This window comes from Pteropus alecto, unplaced genomic scaffold, assembly GCF_000325575.1.
Source record: "Pteropus alecto unplaced genomic scaffold, ASM32557v1 scaffold3, whole genome shotgun sequence".
Taxonomy (NCBI): domain Eukaryota; kingdom Metazoa; phylum Chordata; class Mammalia; order Chiroptera; family Pteropodidae; genus Pteropus; species Pteropus alecto.
In genome coordinates, this window is record NW_006442484.1 from 19,164,555 (window position 1) to 19,186,121 (window position 21,567).

The window sequence follows — 21,567 nt, forward strand, 5'->3', positions numbered from 1 at the left end:
ATTAGTGTTTTTTGTTTTTCGTTTTTTTTAAGATTTCTTGAAGTAAATTGCATCTAAGGTGAGACCTACACTCTAAGCAAATATTTACCAGGCAGAGTAGGGGGGAAAGAATGGTCTATTAAGAGGACAGGATGTAAAAGAGATACAAAAATTGAGAAAAGACACAAAATAATCAGAAAACTAAGAGAAGTTTAGATTTACCAAAAAACAGATTATGAGGAAGGAAAAAGAACCAAGCTAGACAAGCTTATAAAATACATTAAGGAATTTAGAAATTATCTTAAAGGTTTTAAGGAATCACTGAAGGATTCAAAGAGTGATGTAATAGATTAACTATCTAGGGGAAATGAGGATGTTGACAGAGCAAAGTCCTTGGAGATAAGTTAGAGCATAACCAAAGAAAGATATTTTTTTTAAAAAAAGGAGTGACACATCTTTTTACAGAAAAGAAAAGGAATAACATAGGTGTGGTTGCAGGCACCTTTATTGTTTTAGATAATGCTAAATTACAGAAACTCTCACTGTTTGGCTTCTATTTTTTTCTTGGATGGAGTAGATGTGGTCATTTTCTGACAATTAAAGAGGAGTCATATAGTCAAAGATTTCAAAAGAATGAAGTTAGAAATAGTTAGAAATAGCAGAGAACTCAAATGGCAACTGAGTTAGAAACATTGAAGTATTTCCTTGAAGTTGGGAAATAAAACTACGGAGTAGTTCTAAGTGCATGATTGCTTTTGTATGATTTCAAATTGTATATATATATTTTTTTCTCCAGCACTGCAATAGAAAAGCAGGGACTAGTGTTCACAGATGGATTAATCAAGGTTGAGAAACTTGATAATTGTTTGAATGAAGAAATTAATAAATGAATGAAACGATAAACTCTATTAGGCACTGGATTTTAGTAAAAAATAACCTATGTAATTTCTGAATACACTCTAATTTGTATTTATCGTTTTTATATCATAAATCAAGATGCTGTGACAGGTACTTTGTGGGGCACAAAGATTATGCCATAGTTCTATAAACAAAGGGTTTACAACTTACTGGTTCTCTATGCTGTCTAAAACTGACTATATTCAATGATCTAAACTTGTGTCTCTGACACATTTTAATTTTTTTCTAACTTTACCTACTTTTGAAATTTGCTTTTAGCTAATTAGATGCTCACAAGTCTGAAATGTGTATATTGTATATCTAAAACTTCTGCTCTAGTAAAATTCACTTCACTGGGATAGAAAAACAAGAAGAGGTTTTACTCTTATGGTCTCCCTCTCAGAAGGAAGGCTTTCCTTCATATTTCCTCACCTCTAAGTTTGAGAGTTATTAAAAACTGACCTTCAACTTTGAGTCAAACCACTTAAAAATGTGCATATTTACACGTGTAATTGGAAATTAAATGGTTTTCTATTGTAATTTCCTTTACTACACCTGAAGAATGTTATGAAAATAACACATTGAAGCAATATAAAAGTGAGATAAATAAGTACTTATGAATCTTTTAAAGAACTCAAATGCATAAAAAAGGTGTCTGGATGCATAATAATCTTATATAAATTACAAAATGGTACTAGGATATATAATATTACTTTTGTCATAATTTACATTTATTACATCTTTTCATTAATTGAGTTTACTTTTGAATTTTATTTTTAGTCTTAAGGCATACATTTATCATAAAGTTTAAGACATTTGATTACACTGGCAAAGGAAAAGGGCTCTCTGCTTTAAAAACACTACATGACCCTAGAATACTCTCTTATGTATATGTAGAATACATAGGATATATTCACTTTTTCTTTTATGTTTAAAGATTCTAAAAGGAGAAGACAAACTGGGAAATAATAGAACAGCAAAGCTCAATGTGGACGATGTTTTTATGGTTATGGGGATATAGACTCTGCAGCCTGTAGAAAATCTGAATATATGCGTTTTCTTTATTTCTCCATACTCTCATTTTACATATTTGCTACTTACTAATACTAACAATGTGCCAAATATATATTTGTATTCAATCTTCACTGCAAATCTATGTAAGGAGTTGGTATTTTATTCTCATTTAATGGAGGAAGAAATAAAGTCTCAAAGAGTTTAAACAAATTGTACCCTTTTTCAAAGCTCATAACACAGGAATTAGAATTCAGGTCAAGGTCTATAAGATTTCATGGTCTTTGATCATGAACATTCAGTACAGTCTCTTTCCTACTCCATAAGAGGAACACAGAAAAGAAAGAATATGTAAAAAACTGATAACCTTGAGTGAAAAGCTCCTTTGTAATTTACATAGCCTTGGCTTTATTTCATGGTAGAAACATCAACGGACATGGAGGATTTAACAAATTAAGTGATTATAATAGAAATATTTTAAAACTAAAATATCATCCACCAACTAGTCTGAAATAACTCCATAAAATTTTAGTATTAGTTATATTTTAATTAAAAAACATAGGATTTGGGAAGGAGACTACTAATTTTATAATAGGTTGCTTATATAACTTTAATAATGAAAAATGGATATTGTTCTTTGCCTTTATTTAATGCCATATTTATTATAGGGCATGAGGCTATTGAATAACAATAAATTTACAGCCTCAACAAATAGTAAACTACAATACTGAGGAAGCAGTTTTATTTGAATAACAGCTGTAACTCATTTAATTTCAGGTAAGACAGAGTTCATATTCTAAGATGTAAAATGAAATATTTAGATCTGAAAATGTTAAACAGATATCAGTGATCAAAGAGAAAAGAAAAAAAAATTCAGTTATTATCCTCATGTTTATGAAACATGGAGATTTTTAATTTTTATTTTGGGAACGAATAAGGACTTCATGTTAAAGAGAGTTTTTACTATGTAGCAAATGATTAATTTCTAAGTCCACAAATAATAAGCCCAAATATCTTCGTGTTGAGCATGCCTTCTAAAAAATGCAAAATGCCATGTTCCAGGCCAAGAAAAATAAAAACACTTTTGAGGAAATTTATCTCCATTCATGAATATAAGGTGTGTTATTGCTCTCTTAAAGACCACTTATTTCAAAAGCAATGTTACCACTATCATTTCTGGGGTTAAAACAAAAAAGAATCTTCAAAGCATAATTTTGGAATTAAAATACAAATTCAAAGAATAAAAAACACTCCGATAGAATTATATGAAACATTTAGATAAGATACTTCTTACCTTAGACAGCAATATCTGAAAATTTTTCACTCCATAGGTAAAAACATATTTCAGAGCCTATTTTATTAATGTAATTAAAATACTTTACTTTTTGAGAAGTAATTGTGTTGAATAGGATCAATATTAGTGTATTTTGCTTTTTAAAATAGTTACATAATACAATTTTTCTAGTACCCTTTTTTATCTTTATAAAAATCGACCTCCTATTCGACAAGAACATCCACTCAACTTTCTGTTTTATATATTGACTATTTGTGTAATTGTTTTTTACAAATCATTCAATTGCTTAAAAGCATTAAAAATGTTTTCTGTTAATGTTATCTAATTGTAAAAAAGATATTGAAACTAAAGTCACACATTTTAATGTTATATCCAATTTTATGTCAAATATATTCCAAGATACTGCCCATTTTACCATATTGGCTCATTAAAACTTGTATTGATACTCTGACACAAAAACCAGACAAAGATATTATAAAAAAAGAAAACTATAAGCCAATGTCCCTGATGAACATAGATGCGAAAATTCTCAACAAAATACTAACACATTGAATTCAATGATACGTTTAAAGGATTATACACCAAAACCAACTGGGTTTTATCCCAGGAATGTAAGGATAGTTCATCATCCATCAGTTAATCAACATGATACATCACATCAAGAAAATGGAAGATAAAAACCATATTATCATCTCAATAGATGCACAAAAAATGTTGACAAAATTCAACATCCTTTTATGATAAAAACTCTCAAAAAGTGGGTATAGAAGGAGCATAACTCAACATAATAAAGGTTAAGTATGGAAACCCCACAGTTCATATTATACTCAATATAATCAATGGTGAAAACTGAAAGTTCTTTCTCTAAGATCAGAAACAAGACAAGGATACCCACTATCATCACTTCTATTTAAAAAAAATTATTGGAAATCCTAGTCACAGCAATCAGACAAGAAAATAAATAAAAGGCATCTAAATCAGAAAGGAAGAAGTAAAACTTTCACTATTTGAAGATAACGTGACACTACGTATAGAAAACTAAACACTCCACTAAAAATCATTAGATTTTATAAATGAAATCAATGAAATTGCAGGAGAAAAAACAAGTATACAGAAATAATTTTTTATCATTATTTATTATTATTATTTATTCCTATAGCACTTGGTCTTCCTAGGTGGTCTCCCATCCAAGTACTAACCAGGCCCGATCCTGCTTAGCTTCTGAGATAGGACAGGATAGGGTTTGTTCAGGGTAGCATAGCCATAGACCATGGATCATGACATGAACTCAGGACCTTCTGCTTGTAAAGCAGATGTGCTAATCACTACACTATAGAACCACGTCCAGTGTTATTATACTCCCATAATGAAAAATGAGAAGGTGAAATTAAGAAAACAATGCCATTTACAATTTCATTAAAAAGCATAAAATAGTCTATGGCCATGCTACCCTGAACAAGCTGGATCCCATCTGATCTCAGAAGCTAAGCAGTGTTGGGCCTGGTTAGTACTTGGATGGGAGACCACCTAGGAAGACCAGGTGCTGTAGGCATAAAAAATAAAAAAATAATAATAAATAAGAGATTGTAAGCTGACAAGGTCCTTGTAATCTGTGAGGACAACCAAGGGTTGCCTCGCCTAAAAAATAAATAAATAAAAAGCATGAAATACCCAGGAATAAATTTAACCAAAGAGATGAAATACCTTTACTCTGAAAACTATAAGATACTGCACAAAGAAACTGAAGAAGATACAAATAAATGAAATAATAAACCATAATCATAGATTGGAAGAATTAATATTGTTAAAATGTCATTACATAAAGCAATATACAGATTCTATAAAATCCCTCTCAGAATACCAATGGCACTCTTTTTAGGACTAGAACATTTAATGCAAAAATTTATATGGCACCACAAAAGACTTTGAACAGGCAATGACCTCTTGAGAAAGAACAAAGTGGGAGAAATCATGCTTCCTCATTTTAAACCATAATACAAAGCCAGAAAAATCAAAACAGATATAGTGAATAATGAAAAGGAATGGAGAGCCTAGAAGAAAATCTTTGCTTATATGGTCAATTAATTTATGACAAAGGAGGCATGACTACACAATGGGGTAAAGACGGTCTCTTCAATATGCAGTGTTAGGAAAACTGGACGGATATAGGCAAAAAAATAAAATAGGACCATCTTTTTACAGTATGTGCAAAAATAAACTAAAAATGAATTAAAGACTTAAATGTAAGACATGAAACCATAAAACTTCCAGAAGAAAACAGGCAGTAAACTCTTCAATATAATTCTTAGCAACATCTGTTTTGGGTCTGTTTTCTCCAGCAAGGGCCACAAAAGAAAAACTAAACAAATGGGACTACATCAAAGTAAAAATTTCTTCACAGAGAAGAAAAACATCAATAAAACAAAAAGACAACCCACTGAATGGGAGAAGATATTCTCAAATGTTATATCCAATAAGGGGTTAATATTAAAAATATATAAGAAACTCATTTAACTTAACAACAAAAAAATAAACAATCCAATAAAAAAAAAATGGTCAGAGGATATGAGTAAACATTTCTTCAGAGAAGATATACGGATGGCCAAAAGACATATGAAAAGATGCTTAACATCACTAATCATCAGAAAAATGCAAATCAAACTCACGAGATATCACCACACACCTGTCAAATGGCTATCATCAATAACCAACAAATAGCAAGTTTTGGTGAAGATGTGGAGAAAAGAGAATCACCGTACACTGTTGGTGGAACTATAAATTGGTGCAGCCACTATGGAAAACAGTATGGAGATTCCTCAAAAATTAAAAATAGAGCTGATATATGACCTAGCAATACCACTTCTGGATATTTATCCAAAGAAAATCCAAAGAAAACAAAAACACTAATTTGCAAAGATATATGCATCTCTAAAATGATGGCAGCATTTTTGACAATAGTCAAGATATGGAAGCGACCTAGGTGTCCATCAACAGAAAAATGGATAAAGACGTTGTAGTCTCTCTCTATATATATGTACACACACACACACACACACACACACACACACATGTTATATATATGTGTGTGGTATATATGTGGTATATATATATTACTCAGCCATAAAAAGAATGAGATCTTCCCAATTGAGGATGGACCTAGGGAGCATTATGCTAAGTGAAATAACTCAGACAGAGGAAGAGAAATACTGAATGTTTTCATTTATATGCAGAATCTAAAAAAAGAAAAAAGAATAAACAAAACAGAACAGAAAATAAAATAAACTTGTTTTGAGTTTAAATTTTTCGATTTATTATAAAACATCTTTTATTCAACAAATATTTACTTAAATATTTCCCATATAACACACTATGCGATTTGTGCTTAGGGCATGGAGATAACCAAAGCTCTCTGTCTGTCCAACAACGAGAAAAAAAAAAAAAAATCAGCCCCTACCCCTCCCCTAATAAAGCAAAAATAAAGTACTTGGAGGGATTAAAAAAAAAGTTATTTAAATCCAAATAAAACAGAATGGAAAAGGGAGAAAAAAAGAACAACTTTACTGAGAAGAATCTTAACAAATACTACCTCAGCCAAGTGATCAAAGTGAACATTAATGGTCATAGACAATGTGGACAGTATGTCCTTTCATATGATGTATTGAAAATGACACTTCCCCTCTGTGGTCTTCCTCCTAATAATCTGTAACCCTAGTATTAGCCTCAGAAAATTACCAATTTCCAACAGTAGGACATCCTATAAAACATCTGGTTAGTACTCCTCAAAATTACCAGCCACCAAAGGCTGAGAAACTGCCACAGTCAAGAGGAGTCTAAGTAGACATGACAACAAAATTCAATTTAGAGTCCTGCATGGGATTCTGGAACAGATGAATAACATTAAGTAAAAACTCTTAATGAACTATGAACTTTAATTAATAATAATATATACATTATTTTAAATATGTGTGGTAACTACTGTACTGTTCTAAAAATTAAAGTCTTGAAAAAAAGAAGAAGAATCTCTAACGCAGTTATAAATAATGAGAATATGTTAAATGAAAAAGAGAAATGTAAAGCTTTCTGGTATAAAGAAATATGTCCAGAAGGAAGAAACATGTAAATTCATAGCAGAGAGAGAGAATACTATTTAGAGAAATAACAAGTAGGTTGATATGACTCAACTTTCATATGCTGCAGAGTACATTTGCAATCTAACAGTTTTCTCAACATTGGACTCAAAAATATGTTATTTTTCTTGCTTTGCCACTCAATAATTATGTGTTTGGGCATGTCATTTCTTCCCTCTGAGATTTTGATTCCTGTGATCATCTGTGAAACAAGAGTAACAATGATTGTCTTTAATGGCTGTTAGAATCAGATATCTTTTAAGAACACAGCATAGCTTTGGAATATCTGATGGAATGCACTGAATAGTCACCGTGCATACATGCATACGTTAAAATTGTGCTACTCAGTAGAATGAAAAGATATCTTGGCAATTATTTTTGTAAATTTAATTTATTGACGCTACCAGTCACTACATGACTTTCTTTCTAACATGACATTTTACTTTTTCTAACTAAGATTTACATACCCTAGTACCCAAACTCCACAATATGTTTTAGTTAAAAGGGAGAAAATACTTTAACCCTTTTCCTGTTTAGAAAAAAAAAAAAAAGTGCAGCTCGCCGCCAGCGTTAATTTAACATCATACATAGGAATGCTATGTTTTCTAGGATTTGACATTTTGAGCGAAGAATTACTGTATTTTGTAAATTGAAATACCATGACCACTGAAAACAGAATGCTATAAATAGAATGATCTCATTTGTTTCCAAAGACTTTTGATATACTAGAGAGATGTGAAAACAATAATAAAAGCAAAGTATTTCATGGAGAATTTGGGGGGTAAGTTTAGGACTATAACTCATAGAATTTGGGGGTAAGTTTAGGACTATTACTCCGAATTACCTCGGAGTAAATGCTGCAGCCACAATCACCACCAGTGAGTATTCTCAGGGCAAACAGGAAACATTTCCTGTTAAATTAATGCTGGCATAGAGCCACACTTTTTTTTTCTAAATGGGAAAAATGTTAAAATAGTTTTGGTTTTTTTGCCCTATGACAAATCACTAATCTCAGAATTTATGTATAAAATAAAATATAGAATATTTATATTTATTAATAGGTATGCTCATGTTATTTGTGATAACACAATTTTAAAAGTAAGCATTTATCTTCAATAATAGGAAAATGGTAAAGCAAATATTATCTATATATGTATATATATGTTCATATGTATATGCATATGTATGTATTGATATGTATATATTGGAGTCCTGACTTGGATATATATAGCAATTTGAAAATTTTTAAGTTAAAACTTATTTATTTATTTATTTAAGTTAGAATTTAAAGCATGACATCGACTTGTAGGTATTCTAAAATTATGGTTCTATTTAAAAGTTCATGGGAAAGAAGACTAATTTACTTAATACAAGTGATTTAATTTTAAAAATTTATATTGTCATGGAGGACAAAGAAAAATGAAAAATAGAGATGTTCATATTTAGCTATAAATAATATTTTTCCTATGCAGTTATATTGCTTTATGATTTAAAGTTAGGTTCCTAAAATACAAAGTATATGTTAAATAATCACAGAATTCTATTCCAACATTTAAGAGTCAGGAAAAATTAATTTTGAATGAGTATTAATATAAATATATTTTGTGTTAAGAAAAATCAAAATAGCTTTTAAACAAACTCATAGTAAAAATTTTAATTTATAATGCAATGCACTATAAAATATCTTTAATGACTAAGTTGCTATGAATCTAATAAAACAAGTGTGATTTCCCAGCATGATGATGCATTACAATGTTTTTTATATAATTTACAGCTAAATAAGAACATCATTATTTTTCATCATTTTTCTTTGTCTTCAGACAATATAAATTTTTAAAATTAAATTGCATTTGTTAAATAAATTCGGCTAATAAATACATTTTATTTACTTGTTATTTATGTAAAAAATAAATTTTGTATATGTGCTGCCAAAATAAGCACTAAAAAATAAAATTTGAAAAAATAAATTGCTTTTAAGTGATTTTCACAGTATATTGGCTTTAGTAATTTTATAAATATATTTTTCAAAGCAGCTAATATTTCTTTTTAGTATAACATCTACCTTCAAGGATCTTTGTTCAATATTTCTATATTATGACATTTTGCTAATATTGTTATATTTCTTTCCTAAGGTTCCAAAGTCTTCCAGTTTCACAGCCTATGTTTATATTATATTTCTACTGATGCATTTTGCCAAGCGTTTTTCTTTGGTGATCTTCCTTTAATTATCAGGGATGTGTAATTTCTGTTTCAACTTATTTCAAACTGGTATGTCTCTAAGATTTTGAGCAATTCTAAAAATGCTCACTTTTTTGTTTTCCAAAGAGATTCTTATTTTAATTGTTTCATTGTTTTATTTATATCCTGTCAATTTCATCAGTTTTCTTTAAAACCCAAGTCTTCTTTAGATTATAATAAATATCCAAAATTTAATTTGGGTTTTAACAAGTTTCACAATTTAGAGAAGGAAAAAAAAACATCAATGATTTGAACTAATTTTATTGAAATCAGTAGCAGTCAATAGGGCAATTGCTTACTGTCTCCTGGACATCTCCTTAGCATTTCACCCTTTTGATCACTAAAATCTACCTTGATCTGTTGAAGTGAATCATGAGATTCACTAGGACAGTGGTAAATTAGTTCTTACTTTATCTTTATAGGAAAGCAATTTCTAGATGTCTTTTTCCTGACCATCTCTTATTAAGAGGGAACTTCCAAGCCACTACCCCCAATCTTTCTATTGAGGAAAGTAAAAACAGCAACAAAATACAGTGGAGCATCTGGTCTCTAATTCCTGCCAAACTTAATTTTCTATTGGTGACTACACAAGACTAAAGTTACACAAGTGTAACTTTCTAGTAGCACCTTAATAAATTGTGTTTTTCCTTGAGAACTCATTAGCTAAGTCTGTGCCTGGTTGATTTCCACCTTAGACACAAATGTTAACTTGATTATAATTAACATGGGACTTCTGATTAAGAAATATTTTTTAAGTTTTTAAGAAACATAATAAAAAATAAGGTAGTTCTTACTTTGTACTAGGTTCTCCTCAAAGTTAAATACAAAGGAGCATGGCCTGGCCTCTAGGAGCTCACCTAAGGTCATAAAAAGTCATGAAATAATTCAAAGATGTAAAATTAAATATAGATTAAAAAGACTTTAGTGATAAGCTATCTTAACCCTTCATTTTAAAACGAAGAAACAGAAGTCAAGAAATGTGAAGAATATAGTCACTCTATAGTTAGTGAAAAACAAAGGCTTTAAAACTGAAGTTGATATTTAAATAATATTGAACTGATTTAACCAGCAGCTTTTCTAACAAATCATGCTTCCTCTCTAAAATAACACACAACATATATCAAACACATTCTAAGTGCAAGTTAAAGTGTTTTTTTAAGTAGTGAAGTTTTAGTGTCACAATAACTGTAAAAGATAAGAATTTTCAATATCCACGTTTTACAGATGAAGAAATTTAGTCACAGAGAAATTGACTTACCTAGGTCACATAGATATTTCGTGGTAAGGCTGGTATTCAAAAGGCAGCCTAATGCATGATCCAACATTCTAAAATACCATTCTACAACTACCTGCAGAGTTTAAACCCAGTTATTTAAATCACTAGAACGTTAGCTACTTGAGGACTGAGGTTTTGTCCAGTTTTGTTCACTGCTGGTTGTCTATTCAATGCCTAGAAGAGTGATTATGATAGCTACTCAATACATAATTATTTATTGAACTGAAATGACTATATATAAAATAATATTAAGAATGAGCTGCTTAAGTGCTTCATAATTCCTGGTTTCACAGGAGTATTGAAAACAATTATTTTTTTCTTAAGAAAAACAAAAGTCAACTATCTTAAGCACTGTCTGAAATGTTCATGGTCAACATTACTAAATCTGATTTTGATTTAACTAATCCAGGCTATTAAAACAGCTCGCATGTGCCTTTTTCAACAAGGCTTTCCTTGAGTTCTTTGTCTATATTAGGTCCTTACATTGTTCTTTAATAAAATACTATACATTCCTTCATCTATTTTATCAATAGTTTTAATTATATGGTGATTTATGTGATTCTATTCTACTATTTACTCCTTTACAAATTTTATAAGGGCAGGGACCATGTTTCTTTTCTTTACTAATTTTCAGCACCTAGCAAAGGATCTGTCATAGAGTAGTTACTAAATAAATAGCTCTTAAATAAATATATGGCCATAAACAGATGAATGTATAAAGCATTTAGAGGTGCATAGTAAAGAATGTAGCTTTGTTCAAAGAAAGGTCTCACATTTGCCCTTGTCTTCTGGGAGGAAAACTATGTCATAAACCTGATAGGAGTGTGTATTTGGGGCAGGAGAAGGCCCTCCAGAAATGAATTGATTTAGAGTGGGATTCAGGTCTTGTGGTATCAGTTGACTTGAGAATCGATTGATTTCAACCACATGGGCAATAAATAAATCAGAACTATGCAATAATGACCCAATAAAAATTCTGGACACTGAGGCTCAAGTGAGCTCCCCTAGTTGACACATTGATACTGGAAAAGTCAATCTCACAGAGGAAGACACAGAAGCTTTACATTTAAAATCTTCCCAGACTGACCTATGAGTCTTTTCCTTTGTCTGATTTTAATGTAAAGCCTTCCCCTCTGACATTATAACTGTGAATATAATAATATTCCATGAGTTCTGTGAGTTCTCATCATGAATTATCGAAATAGAGAATGGTTTAGGGAATCCCCCAAACTTTCAGTTAGTATCAGAGTGACTTATGGAAGATTGTTCCCTTAACTCTCACAGCTTGGCTAATTCTAGTAGTAAGTTAAATGATTCTTGCAGTGTATTGGTCAGACCAGATAGTACTACATCCTTATGGTAGAAATAGCTTTTTGACAAATTTGTGTTTTAACTCTGGGAGTCATTTAACCTTTTGGGTTTCGATTTCACCATCTGTAATTTTAAAATAACTCTAGTGTACATCATAAGGTTATTTTGAAGACTATATATTAAGAAATAATGGATTGTTCTAATTATAGAATATCTAGGTAACATACAATAGGAAATACAATAATACTATTTATTTTAAATGTGTGACCCTCTCTAAGAACTGGTACTTGAAATTTAATGATCATATTCACTTTTATATAGCTTTGTAATTTTAGATAGACCCTTCCACGGTAGGAGTAAATTTTTCATTTAGTTATGAATTTAGTCCCTTTAAACAGCTGTAGAATCATAGGTCATTAAAATGTCATCCATCTTTCTCCCTCTGGCAATGATTATACATAGACTATCTCAAAAGAGAATGAATCCCATTTTTAAATATTTCCCAAAAAATAAAAATCTAAAAATTATCTGGAGAAAAAAAAACAAAAAAACCCTCATTCTATAATTAACTTTAAACATCCTGTGCCTGTTACCTAATCAGTAAAAAGAAAATAGTAATAGCAATATTTATGTCATACTATCTAATCAGAATGTTTAATTGGTGGACCCACAATTTCAATATTTTTAAAGGCTCACAGGTAATTCTAGTGAGCAGTATGGCTTTGAAATATGCGCCACATACTGAGATACCCCAAGATGGAGAGAATTGAGGTTACATTTTGGGCTTGTTCCCTTAACTCTCACAGCTTGGCTAATATAGAATATAGAAATGCATCTCTCTGGAAGCGCTCATTGTATGAAATAGGATTATAAGTAAGTAAGCTGAATCTAATTGATAGTATTATATGATCTTAAAAAAAGATTATTCTATTGTAAGAAAGCCTTAATGAGTCAGAGAATAAGAATTTTTCAATGTTTAGTACTGTCCAAGTGAAAAGAAAAAAGAGTCTGGGAATCATTGGTAAAAATGGGAGATAGACATTGCTGTGGAGGAGGAGTTTTTACATAGCTTGGAAGAACCATTCCTCAAAATTTTCCATCTATTAGGGTAACTTTGTTATCACTTATGTGACTTCCCAGGGACTCTAACATTAGTCAAGGTATGCCAGAGATACACGAGTATTCTGAACACTGAAAATATATATTTTATATAAATCATATACTAACCTCTGGTTTTATATGCTGACCTCTTAAAAAGTTATGGTTATAATAACGGAATCAAATTTATGTTATTATAAATCTGAGGACCATACTTAGAGCCATGTTAATGCCATGGTACTGTGATGGCACTCTATGAAGCCCAGTATGTGAAATTAGCCCTACCTTCCAAAATGTCTCTAGATAACATCTCAATAAAGGCAAATCTGTAGAAATCTAATTCTGTTCTATAGTATATAGAGTGTCTCAACGTGTTTCCAAGTGTATGCAATATTTCTATAAGGTATACTCTATTATTCTCATTTTTCAAATAAAAAAGTTGAGACTTACAGAAATTAAGGAGCTTGCCACCACCAAAAAATAAATGGCCAGTTTGGGTCTATAATAGCTCACTTGGACAATACTATTGCTCTGGGAGTATATCAAGGTCATCCATCATATACAGACATTGACATGGATGCTTGATTGTTTCAATATACTTCATACTTTACAGACATGTGAGTAGCCTACAGCATTTTCACAGCCAACACGTATATTCAGTGGCTTAATCATTCGACTTTTGGTGAAGTAATAAATCAGTAGCCTAAGAAAACAGACCATTTCTGGAAGAATAATTATTAAAATTGTTACTTGCTAGAAATCTGATACACTTTTGGGGATTAGTCCTTTAGTTTGTACTTATTTACCCTGCTAGATATAGAGGGGGATAAAATCCAGCTACACCAATAACAAAACAAAACCAAAAAAATATATCACACACATAAACAAAACAAAAGTTGGTGGACATTTCTGGAAAAAAATGCCAAACATTTGAAAATAAATAAAGGTTTGAGCAACTCCTAGGAAAATTCAAGTCCAGTATTCTCTCATAGGTAGAAAAGAAAATGTGTCAATTATAATTTTGTTATCCTTTTAAATATTTGGTATTTGAAATATAATAAATACATAGAAATAATAACAAAACTATTAGACATGTTAACTCAAAAAAATTTATTCATAAACAGAAGTGCAATTATAACTTTTAATGAGGTGTGCAAAGTTAGTAGATTACCCAAAATATTTTATTTCCTCAACTATACCCTCTAATCATCCTACTTCTGCATATTGTATAATCAATCTCTTCCAGAATTATAACTCTCTTTTTCCTAACTGTTCACTTTGGTTATAATTATATTGCAAATATAAGAGAGTTCTATTGTTACAAGAAAAGTCTTTTTCCTTTTTAATATTTTATGTTGATGTATGCCATTTCTTTCATTTTCTAGCCATTCTTCTTCAAAGCCTTTATAAAACCAAAATCTGTACAGTTAAATTAACTGTACCATACATTAATGTCAAACCTTTCTGCATCAACTGTATTACTTAGATAATTCCTATTACACTTGATATAAGCACTTCAGATAAAATGGCTTAGACATACCTAAAAACTGCCAGTTCATTAATTTAAAAAATAATAATTACAATCCAATAACTGAATTTTCACCATACATTTTTTAATTGAAGAAGTAGGAAGATACTGACATATAATAAATGCTAAGAATTAAGTGAATGGTCTTTAGTTCTCTGGTTATCAAAATGTCACCAACAGATGACAAGTTTAAACATGTTCCATATTCACCTCAATACCTATATGAAGATTATAGATCTTTTTAAAAGTAAATGACTCAAAAGTGGAATTACATATTTTTGATTATAGATATAGATACTTCTTGGAACAAATGAGACAGTAGTAACAACATTTTTGGCTACCTAGAATATATTTCCCATTATTTTGATAACCTTTTTATCTGGTAAGGCCACTTCCTTCTGGAACATGTGCTTTTTGTGTGACTCTCCAATTAGTCCAAGGTGAAAAATGAGACCTGGGTTTAAGCTAATTAACATATTACATTCCTCTAGTCATAGTGATTGACTCAGGGATGGTCACATTACCTTATTACAGTCAATGAGATGCAAATATAAACCATTGCAAAGAAGGTTTGAACTTGTGAAACCTTGAACTTGTGTTGCTGGGGACTAAGAACAAAGTCAGTAGAGTAGAGAAATTGAGAGATAAATTGAGCCATGGTGACATCTTTTGAGTCCAAACACATATCTGGATTTCCTATTATTATGTCAAAAATTATCTTTCATGCTTGAAACAGTTTGAGTTTTCTTTTAGGCAAGTTATTTCTAACTGATAGCAAAAGTTATCAGTAAAACCATATGTATATATTGATTCTTCAGCTCCACAAACCAACTTGAGCTTTTATCTGTCTGAAAATCTACTATAATTTTTAAATTTTTTGCAACAAGAACATAATGGATTCAGTGATTTTGTGTTTGTTAATAAGTTCAGATCATATAAGAATACTCATTAACAATATCAAAATATATTTTACTGAGCCTGAAAACTGCTTAATTGAGTTAACATGCACTGTTATCATTACATAAGTTGAAAAAAATCATCGATTTGGACAAAAAAGAAGTCAAATTTTAGATTTATAGATTATCCTTCTCTTATAACACATGGCTTCGAAAACATTCAACATAGAGAATATCAAATTGTTTATTGCTTTTTAAAAATGACCATATCTCAGACTATCTTTCCCTTACTTATATCTGTACACAAACCTGATAGCAGATAGTCTTGTTCTCATTAAACTAAGACAATAAATTTTATTAATTGTATAATATGTTCTGGGAACTTTTACATGTTATATAATTTTACTTTCCCTAAAGACAATATGAGATGCTATGTCTTTTTATCATTTTCAAATAATAATGAGGATCAAATAATGAGGATCAAAACTAAGCAAATATATAACTAGAATTCAAATCCAGGTAATCCAACTCTGAATTGAGGATGTATTTTTTTACCACATGATATTATTTCTGCCAAATCTTGAAATCATGGCTAAAATGACATGTAAAGTATTTCCAGGATTCTCCATTCATTTTCATTGCCCCCAATTTAGCTGGTTTGTTTATCTGCAACTATAGATTAGCTTCCTATAAACATCAGGAAATGAGGGGATTAGTAATTTCTCTGTTCTATTTTAAATATTTCCACAAAAGGATTCTCATTGCCTTGGTTTTGATCAATTGCTGTCTTCTCTTACCACAGATAGGAAAAAAGGTAGAATTAGATGTGATGAGTAGAGGGAGTATCTTTTCAAAAGAAGGGATAATGAAAGAATATTAGGATACTAGAAAGACAAACAGTCATTCTAATCTCAATTTAATATAACATAAAAATCTGTGTAGAAATAATAAGACTCAAGAAGTCCAAACATTTGACTACATTATAATTTTAGCAATTATAACAGTTAAAAACTGAGTTCTGTCATTAAAAAGTCTATCATTTGAGCACTGGATTGAGCATAATCTTATTAAAATTGTGATCTTACACAAAGTACTTCATTTCTCTACAACTCATTTTGCTCACTTGTAAAATAGATATTATTAGCTTATACCTCATAGGCTTATTGTAAAGATAATTTCAATTATTTGTTTGAAGCATTTAACATAATGCTTAGCACATAGTGAGCTATTCCTTCATTCACTAAGTCTTCTCTTTAACAGTTACAGAGATCAAGTTCCTTCAAAGTGTCACTTGAAGATCATAACATAATTAAAAATGAGCACGAGAAACTGCTAGATATATCTCTTTATGCCTCTGCTTCTGCTCTCTCACACATAGACGGGCACACACACAAATAAGACTTAAGAAAGAATATAGGACAGGCTTTTAAACTTTGTGTCAAGAGGTAGTTACCATTCTTTGTTAACATGCCTTGAGTAAAATAATGTAAATTAGAAATAGAAAAATCTAAGATTTATGAAAAACATCAATGTCTAAGATTACATAAAAGACATTGGGAAGTTTGAAGTTTAGAAGCAAAGAAAAGTAGACAATATAAAAATAAAACTTATTACACTTTTAACCTTTCTCTGTCTCATTCTTTCAGTTTCACCTCCTTTAAGATGAAATAGAATCTTGCTCTCCATTTTGTCTCTTAACAGAAAACATGATATCTATTAAGAAGCATGGTTGAAATCTCCTCACCCTCTTTCTTATTCACAGTCCTCCTCTTAAAGTTATTCCAGTCTTTAACTTTTCCCTATCACCAGCATTTTTCTTCCAAGAAGCATTTGACAGCATATAGAAATTCTGGGCTTGACTCACATTATTTATCTATGTTACTGTGTAGGCTTGTCTGTTTATATACACAAAATAAATAGTGTTTACTAATTTGTCACTATTCTAAGTTCTGGCATCTCTGTATCACAGAGAGGTATACACTTGCTACTTCTTTTCCTTACCATTTTTTTCCTCTAGTCCCATTTAACCTTTGAATAATGCCAAGTTAAATTTTAGATCCTCAAACAAATACCTTCAGAAGATCACAATTCTTACCCTTACATTATTTGACATTTCTTGGAGATCTTTTAGGAGGATAGGTGGACTGGGTACCTTGGTGGTTTTATATAAAGTGAGTTGAGTGTTTTTCAAAGATGAGGTACAGGCTGAATAGTTATATTGATGAATATTTCTTTTCTGAGATATAATTTATTTTCTAATTTTTTTAGGATTATGATTATTGATAGTTTCTGCTCTAAAAGTCTAGTTAAAATAGAACAGCTATACCTACGAGTTTATATTATAGATGGCAACTGCACACAAAGATGTTTTTCTTTATGTGTGGATATAAATGCATGCACCTGTGTACACAAACACATCAGAGTTTAAGTGCTAAAATAGGTTAAAATACATTTAGTATTTTTTAAAAAAATCAATATCCATGATAAACAGAGATACAAAAAATTCTCAATGAAATATTAGCAAATTGAATTTAATAATACATTAAAAGGATCATATGCCATGATTAGGTAGGATTTATTCCAGGAATGGATGGTTCAACATTTACAAATCAATCAATGTGATAAACAATGTAACAAAATGAAGAATAAAAATTATAAGATCATCTTAATAGGTGCATAAAAGCACTTGATCAAATTCAACATTCACAATTAAAAAAAAAAAACTTTCAAAAAAGCAGGCAGAGAGGGAATGCAGCTCAACATAATAAAGGTCATGTATGACTAGCCCACAGCTAACATACTCAAAGGTGAAAAGCTAAAGGCTTTTCCTCTAAGATCAGAAAAAAGACAAGGATGTCTATTCTTGCCACTTTTATTCAACATTGTATTGAAAGTTCTAGCCAGAATAATTAGGCAAGAAAAAGAAACCTATAGATTCAATGCAATCATTTTCAAAATTTTAATGTCATTTCACACAAAAATAGAACAAACACTCCTAAAATCTGTATAGCATTGTAAAAGGCCCCAAATATCCAAAACAATATTAAGAAAGAACAAAGATGGAAGTATCATACTTCCTGATTTCAAACTATATCATGAAGCTATAGCGATCCAAACAGTATGGTATTGACATAAAAACAGATAGATCAGTGTAAAAGAATATAGGGCCCAGAAATAAACCCATATACAGCCAATTATTTTAAGACAAAGATGAAAATACAATGGAAGAGGACAGTTTCTTTAATAAATGGTGTTGAGAAAACTGGACAGCTACATGCAAAAGGATAAACCTGGACCACTGTCTTAGGCCATACACAATAATTACCTCAAACTGGATTAAAAAATCGAATGTAAGACTTGAAACCATAAAGCTCCTAAAAGAGAACAGGTTCCTTGACATCAGTCTTGGTGATGATTTTTTGGATCTGATTGAAAAAGCAAGACAACAAAGCAAAAATGAACAAGTGAGACTACATGAAACTAACACCCCTCTGTATAGCAAAGGAAATCATCAACAAAATGAAAAGGCAGAGTAGAGAGTGGGAGAAAATATTTGAGAATCATATATCTAATGAGGGGTTAATATGAAAAATATATAACAAACTCATACAACTCAATAGTAAAAAAAAAAAGAAAAAAGAAAAAAACTGATTAAAAATAGACATAGGATCTGAACATTTTTCTAAGAAGGCATACAGATGGATAACAGGTACATAAAAGGTGCTCAACATCACTAATCATCAGGTAAATTCAAATCAAAATCATGATGAGATACCACATTACAGCTTTTAAAATGACTATTATCAAAAAGATGAGAAATTACAAGTGTTGGAGAGGATGTGGAGAAAAGGAACCCCTGGTGTACTGTTGGTCTTATTGTATATTGGTATAGCTTTCGTGGAAAACAGTATGGAATTTCTTCAAAACATTTAAAATAGTACTACCAGATGATCCGGCAATTCTCTTTCTGTATATATATCTGAAAGAAATTAAACCACTAACTCAAAAAGATATCTGTATCCCTCCATGTTCATTGCAGCATTATTTACAATAATAGAAATAACATAAGTGTCACCAATAAATAAATGAATAAGAATATTATACACACACACACACACACACACACACACACACACACACACACAAGAATATTATTCAGCCATGAAAATATGGAAATCCTACCACTTATGGAAACATGATGGACCTTGGGGACATTTTGCTAAGTGAAATAAATCAGACAGAGAAAGACAAATACTGTATCATCTCACTTATACGTGGAATCAGAAAAATAAATATAAAAAACGGAAAAGAATCCTCATAGAATAGATTTGTGGTTTCCAGAGGTAAAGTTTGGGAACAGGAAAAATGAATGAAGGTGGTCAAAATTTACAAACTTCTAGTTATAAAATAAATAAGTCTTATGGGTATAATGTATAGCATGGTGACTATAGTTAATAATATGGTATTGTATATTTAAAAATGCTAAGAGAGTAGATCTTAAAAATTCTCATAAAAATTATATCTATGCATGGTCATAGATGTTACCTAGGTTTATTGTGATGATCATTTTGCATTCTAAACATATTTGGAAAAATTATGTTGTACACTTAAAACTAATATTATGTTATATCAATTACATCTCAAAAAAATCAAAGATTAACTTATCTGGTTCCTTATGATTAACTGATATAGAGGTATTTCCATTTTCCTAGAGTAGTAATAATAGATGAATGCCTTACTGGGCTACTCTTTTTTCTCCCTTAATTAGGTAATTCCTTTGAATATAAATGTTAGATGTAATAGAGTTTTGCCACATGTATTCTCCCTAGAAATTTTTACTTTCTCACAATTTTATGAAAAGAATGGACACTTGAGAGAAAGTAATCCCAAATGTATCAATAACATTGAAAGCATTTTGGTGTTGGGGGATTTAAAATGAAATGGAGGCATTTTAGAATCAGCAAAGAACAGTTTGTTCTGTTTTGCTTCTTTTCACACAGGCAGTGTATGTTCACTTAGATGAGGGAATTTAGGTCAAAACTCAGAAGCCAAGAAACACTCTTTTGATGCTTCTATTTTACTCTGTCCTGGATTCCTAATATTTTTGGAAGGAGAAAATTAGAACTAAATTAACTGGCAACTTATGCTTCCAAAGGTGGCACTTCATAGAAAAATCACTCTTAGAGCATTTACCGGTCACTGGAAGTTGGTGGTTATGTTGGAAGCAGAAACATGTATACAATTACTCAGAGAACTGAGCTCTTAGAAACAATATTTGTGCAATTTCTTCCCTGCACTTCTACCTTTATCTCTCTTTCTATCATTAAGTACTCTCACTTTCTTTCTCATTTTCCATGTTTCACTCATTATTTTTCTTCAAATATCTATATTCTTTTTTGCCACCTTTGTTTTTTCTCAATCTTTCTGTAAATCTTTATGCATCAGTTCCAAATTAATTCTGTTTTTAACTCTGTAAGGACATCTCTCTATTTATTATATTTCTCATTCAAATTTTACTTGTTGCCTTTTGGGTCAAAACCATTACCTTTTCTCAACATTTTTATGTTTTCATCACTGTGTTTATTGAAAACAAAAGGTGCTGGACAGTGACTATAATCATTTCCATATTCTGTATCATGAATTCTAAATAGAAACGTACTTTTAAGGAAATTGGGTTTTAAAGATCTTGCAGGGGCTGCTTGGCCACTATGTTCAGACCATACTTTTTCTAACACTGTTGTCTTTTTAATAAGATATTTATTTTGAGGATTTTTATTTTTCATACATGCAACTACACAATTTCATAATCACCAACATTCATATAATTACAAATTAACTACATTTTGCTTAATATGTACAATTTAAAACTATTTCTGAGTCTCTTAGTACATGTATAGTTAAAAGAAAGTCAA

At 30.5% G+C, this 21,567-nt stretch overlaps 1 protein-coding gene and 1 pseudogene across 1 annotated transcript in view; one reads left to right on the forward strand and one right to left on the reverse strand.

The window, feature by feature from the left end:
* The window catches only part of LRP1B (LDL receptor related protein 1B), a 1,653,662-nt gene that overhangs the window by 909,003 nt on the left and 723,092 nt on the right, over positions 1-21,567 (reverse strand). The gene's annotated exons all lie outside the window — the stretch shown is intronic.
* On the forward strand, positions 4,615-4,733 carry LOC112470399 (annotated as a pseudogene).